Source organism: Brassica oleracea, chromosome C6, assembly GCF_000695525.1.
Source record: "Brassica oleracea var. oleracea cultivar TO1000 chromosome C6, BOL, whole genome shotgun sequence".
NCBI classification, from domain to species: domain Eukaryota; kingdom Viridiplantae; phylum Streptophyta; class Magnoliopsida; order Brassicales; family Brassicaceae; genus Brassica; species Brassica oleracea.
The window spans coordinates 2,801,772-2,808,363 of NC_027753.1; positions in this window are offsets into that span (position 1 = coordinate 2,801,772).

Genomic DNA, 6,592 nt, shown 5'->3' on the forward strand with positions numbered 1-6,592 from the left:
TTACTGTTTATCTTCTCTTATTTTGTATATTTGTTTATTCTAAATTTCTTGCTGTTATATCAATGATAATATTACGATATATATTTAATGTAATATTAATTTCTATTTATTATATTGTATATTTACTTATTATTTATTTTTCTTATATTTTATATTTACTTATTATAATAATACGATAATGTTTAGTATAATAATTCTATTTCTTATATTGTATATTTAGTTATTATTTTATAGATGTTTAATTTAGTTTTTTTAATTCTTAATTTTATATTTACTTAGTATAATATTATCGTATTATTAGAATAATTAAATATAGTATATAAGAAATAAAAATATTACATTAAACATTTAATATTATCGTATTATTAGTATAATATTTCTACGGTATAAATGTATTTTTACGCTTTAATAAAACTTCTTTTGGTCATTTTTCTCATTAATATTATTTTGTGACAAAAACTTAAACTGACTATCTTAAGGAATTTCTTTGTATTGTATATTTCGTTATTATAATTTTCTTGCTTTTATATCAAATGGTAAAATTACAATAGATATTTAATATAATATTTCTATGTCTTATATTGTATTTTTACTTATTATTTATTTAACTATACATTTTCCATTTAACTATACATTTTTGAGATGGATGTATAATTATTTTTTATATTATATATTTACTTACTATTTATCTTTTATTATTTTATATATTTACATTTTCTAAATTTCTTGATTTTATATCAATGATAAATTTATGATCTATATTTAATGTAATATTTCTATTTTTATATAATATGTTTACTAATTATTTATTTTTTCTTATAATGTATATTTAATTATTATTGTTTAGTGTAATATTTTTATATTGTATATTCACTTATTATTTATTTAACTATACATTTTCAGATATATGTTTAATTTACTATTTCCATTTTATATATTGTATATTTACTTATTCTAATTTTCTTGCTTTTATATCAAATGGTAAAATTACAATAGATATTTAATATAATATTTCTATGTCTTATATTGTATTTTTACTTATTATTTATTTAACTATACATTTTCAGATATATGTTTAATTTACTAGATGGATGTATAATTATTTTTTATATTATATATTTACTTACTATTTATCTTTTATTATTTTATATATTTACATTTTCTAAATTTCTTGATTTTATATCAATGATAAATTTATGATATATATTTAATGTAATATTTCTATTTTTATATAATATATTTACTAATTATTTATTTTTTCCTATTTCTTATATTATTTATTTATTTATTATTTATTATTTATTTTTTTAAATAATTATGACACATCTCTTGAGCGAAGTTTTTTTCGCTAATTTGAACCCTCTATGGAGTCTCAAAATGTCTCTTTTATTAGTATCTATTTCTACTACTGTGTATTTTTACATATCTTATATATTTACTTATTCTAATATTACGATAGATGGTTAATATAATATTTCTATTTTTTAAAATTGTATATTTATTTATTATTTATTTTTCTAAGCATTTTTTTCACAGAGATGTTGAGTTTAGTTTTTAATTTTTTAATTTTATTTTACCTATTGTTTATTTTTTGTTATATCATATATTTACTTATTTTAATTTTCTTGCTTTTATATCAAATGGTAAAATTACTATAGATATTTAATATAATATTTATATGTCTTATATTGTATTTTTGCTTCTTATTTATTTAACTATACATTTTCCATTTAACTATACATTTTTGAGATGGATGTATAATTATTTTTTATATTATATATTTATAATATTACGATATATATCTAATGTAATATTTTTATTTCTTATATACTATATTTACATTTTTTTTATATATTTTTATATTTATTTATTCTAATATTACGATAAATATTTAATATAATATTTCTATTACTTATATTGTGTATTTAGTTATTATTTATTCTACTGTACATTTTTCAGATATATGTTTCATTTTTTTTTTCTTAATTGTATATTTACTTATTATTTATTTAGCTATACATTTTTCTGATATATGTTTAATTTAGTTTTCCTACTTTTATATTGTATATTTACTTATTGTTTATCTTTTTTTATTTTTAATATTTTTTTATTCTAAATTTCTTGCTTTTATATCAATGGTAATATTACGATATATATCTAATGTAATATTTTTATTTCTTATATACTATATTTACATTTTTTTTATATACGATAATATTATACTAAGTAAATATAAAATTAAGAATTAAAAAAACTAAATTAAACATCTATAAAGTAATAACTAAATACACAATATAAGAAATAGAATTATTATACTAAACATTATCGTATTATTATAATAAGTAAATATAAAATATAAGAAAAATAAATAATAAGTAAATATACAATATAATAAATAGAAATATTACATATTCCTTATATTGTTTATTTACTTATTATTTATTTTTCCTTATATTACAATTTTACTTATTATTTATTTTCTATGTTTTAAATGATAATGCCACGTGTCATCTTTTGGAAGAACTTTATCCGTTGATTTGAACGCTCTATGGAGCCTCAAAAGGCCAATTTAATTAGTATAAATTTCTTGCTTTTATATCAATGATAATATTACGATATATATCTAATGTAATATTTTTATTTCTTATATACTATATTTTCTTTTTTTTATTTATTTATTCTAATATTACGATAAATATTTAATATAATATTTCTATTACTTATATTGTGTATTTAGTTATTATTTATTCTACTGTACATTTTTCAGATATATGTTTCATTTATTTTTTTTATTTCTTAATTGTATATTTACTTATTATTTATTTTTCTTATATTGTATATTTACTTATTATTGTTTAATGCAATGTTTCTATTCCTTATATTGTTTATTTACTTATTATTTATTTTTCCTTATATTGCAAATTTACTTATTATTTATTTTCTATTTTTTAAATAATAATGCCTTGTGTCATCTTTCGGGAGAATTTTTTTCCGCTGATGTGGAGGTTCTATGGAGCCTCAAAAGGTCCCTTTTATTAGTATAGATTACAAAGTATAAGAAAAAAAAAAGTATCCAAAACCTAATATAACTGAAAATATGAAAACTACTAAAACAGAGAAAATGAAACTTGTGCTGGCCGACTCTGAACCTCCGCTTGGCCGACTGGGCTCTCTTTTGGCCTTGGTTATGGGCCATCCACTTAATGATTTATAACACTTCCCCTTGGATGCCATAACCATATGGGTTTGTAACATGCTTAATGTTGTCTCGTTAAAACCTTTATAGGAAAACCAAAAACCCAATGTGGGAAAAATGGAAACCATAGATAGGAAAAAGAGTACAACGCATGAAACTCCCCCTGATGAATGCATCACTGAAGATCCTTCAGCTGGCGCATTCCTATCTGATAAATAAGTTTCTTGAACGTTGAGGTTGGCAAAGACTTGGTAAAAAGATCGACTGAATTGTCACTGGACCGAACTTGAACCACTTGAACTTCTTTGGCCTTCTGCAGGTCGTGGGTGAAGAAGAATTTGGGCAAGATATGTTTTGTCCTATCTCCTTTAATGTGTCCATCTTTGAGCTGAGCTATGCAAGCTGCATTGTCCTCATAGATGATTGTTGGCTCTTCTTTTCCCACGGCCAAACCACTCTCTACACGGACGTGGCCGGTCATATTCCTCAACCATACATGCTCACGGCTTGCTTCATACATTGCTATTATCTCGGCATGATTAGAAGATGTGGCCACTAAGGATTGTTTTGTAGAACGCCAGCATATTGCTGCTCCACCATATATAAAAACATATCCAGTCTGAGATCTATCATTATGTGGATCAAATAAGTATCCTGCATCAGCATATCCAACCAAACTCTCTCTTGGCCGGTTGGTATAGAACAAACCGAGATCTTTTGTTCCTTGAAGGTATCTGAACAAATGTTTTATTCCATTCCAGTGCCTCTAAGTTGGACAAGAGCTAAATCTAGATAACAGATTCACGGCAAAACAAATGTCTGGTCTAGTGTGGCTAGCCAAGTACATTAAAGCTCCAATGGCACTTAAGTAAGGCATTTCTGGACCGAGCACTTTCTCGTGCGGTTAGTTTGGTCCGAACGGATCCTTCTCTAGGTCTATGGACCTCACGACCATAGGACTCGACAAGAGATGAGCCTGGTCCATATTAAACCTCTTGAGTATCTTTTCTGTATATGCCAACTGATGCACAATGATTCCATTGTTTACATACTCAAGTTACAGTCCCAAACAGAACTTAGTTTTTCCTAAGTATTTTATTTCGAATTCTTTCTTTAGACATTCAACTGTTTGGGAAATCTCTCCAGAGGTTCCTATAATGTTCAGGTCGTCCACATATACCGACATGATTATAAAGCCCTTGTTGTCGAATTTCTTTATAAAAATACATGGACTTATTGGATCGTTCTTATAACCCTCTTTCACTAGGTACTCTGATAATCTATTGTACCACATTCGACCTGATTGTTTCAAACTGTACAATATCCATGATCTCAAGTGCTACCTTGTATGCAAATATATCATCGACGGCGATATCTTTTCTGTTTCATTGTGTTCCAGACATTATATAATTGATCGAGATCTCTTGATTATCCAGACCTGGTGTACCATGAAGTTCAGCATCCCGAACCTCATTGTATGGTACCATTGGTTAAACCGGTTCATTCGGTATGGCCGGCCCACTCGGCTCGACCAGTTTGGTCGGCACGGCCGGTTCATCAATGTCATGGAAGGTTTCCTTAATGCTCTCGGATCCAGCACCTCTCTTGGACTTCCGAGGCTTTTTATCTTTGGAACCAATAGGTCTACCACGTTTTAAACATTGGTTAGACTCTGTAGCCACTTGACCTTGTCCCTTCTGGACGTCTATTCTTATTGGTGCATTACAAGCCGGTATGTATGACTTAGTCACTCTATTCGGGTCAGCAAATGAATCTGGCAACTGATTAGCTAGCTTTTTGTAGATGTAAAATCTTTTGGACTTTCATATCACATTCTTTAGTCCGAGGATCTTGCCAAGATATTGATGGCCGAGACCATTCTATTTCTTTTATCAACCGACTGTTCTCTCCCCGTAAGGTCAGATATGTGGACTCATCAAAGTGTGAGTCTGCGTATCTGGCCTTAAAAAAATCACCCGTGGTTGGAGAGTCATATCCAACATATATTCCCATCCTTCTCTGTGGTCCCATTTTAGTTCTCTGTGGTGGAGCAATTGGAACGTAAACGGCACATCCAAATGTTTTGATGTGGGACACGTCTGGCTCATGACCCGTGAGTAATTGGGATGGTGAATATCTATGCTCACTAGATGGCCTGATGCGAATCAGTTCTGCTGCATGTAATACTGCATGTCCCCATGCTGATACCGGGAGTTTAGACCTCATGCCTAATGGTCGGGCAATCAGCTGTATGCGTTTAATAAAAGACTCGGCCAAACCGTTCTGTGTATGTACATGTGCCACGGAGTGTTCCAGACTTACCCCATGGACATACAGTACTCATTAAACGCCTGGGACGTGAACTCACCAGCATTGTCTAGACGTATAGTCTTTAAAGGAAAATCTGGAAAATGTGCTCTCAGTCTTATGAAGCAGCCTTGCAAATGCCAAATTTCGTGTGGATAGTAGGCAAACATGCGACCATCTGGTCGATGCATCAATCAGGACCATGAAATATCTAAATGTCCCACAAGGTGGGTGTATTGGTCCACATATATCTCTCTGAATCCTTTCCAGAAAATTTATGATTTCCTTATTCACTTTGACTGGTGATGGCCTAGTAATGAGTTTCTCTTGTGTACATGCTACACATGTGAGATTGTTTGGGATAACTCCTTTGAATGTGTGCCCTTGAGAATTCATTATCAATTTTCGCATCATACTATTACCGGGAGGGCCAAGCCGGTCATGCCAGAGAGTGAAATTGTCGCAGGCATTAGCCTCGATCATACTGATCCTTGCATTGCAGGTATGGTTTCTAGGATCTTTTTATTGCCTTGGGTGATCGAAATGATATTAAGGAACTCTTTATTTCCTTCTTCCCATGTTTCAAGGTGGAAACTGTTTATCCTTATGTCCTTGAAACTCAATAAGCTCTTTTTAGAGCTAGGAGAATATAAGGCATTTTTTATCTCTAGATGGGTGCCCTTAGGCATCAATATGTATGCTTGGCTGTGGCCTTCAATAAGGATGGCTACACCCGCAATGGTATGTATATTGGCATTTTGCATTGTGAGATTGATGAAATATCTTTTGTCTCTAAGAATTGTGTGACTTGATCCACTATCCACCACAAGTATACTCATCGCATCATTCATTTCTATATATAAAAGATTTATAATCTCAGAGACTTTTATAAAACTTTAAAATAAAACTTCATATTATAAATTCAAAACATAAAATAGTAATGAAACACAAAGCAATCATAAAACAAATCAAACAACATTCGAATTTAGTCTTTAAGAAAATCTGATGTCTCATGATCCATAAGATCATCCTTTTCATGGTCGAAATCATCATCAGCATCATACCCATTATCATGAACCATATGGGCTT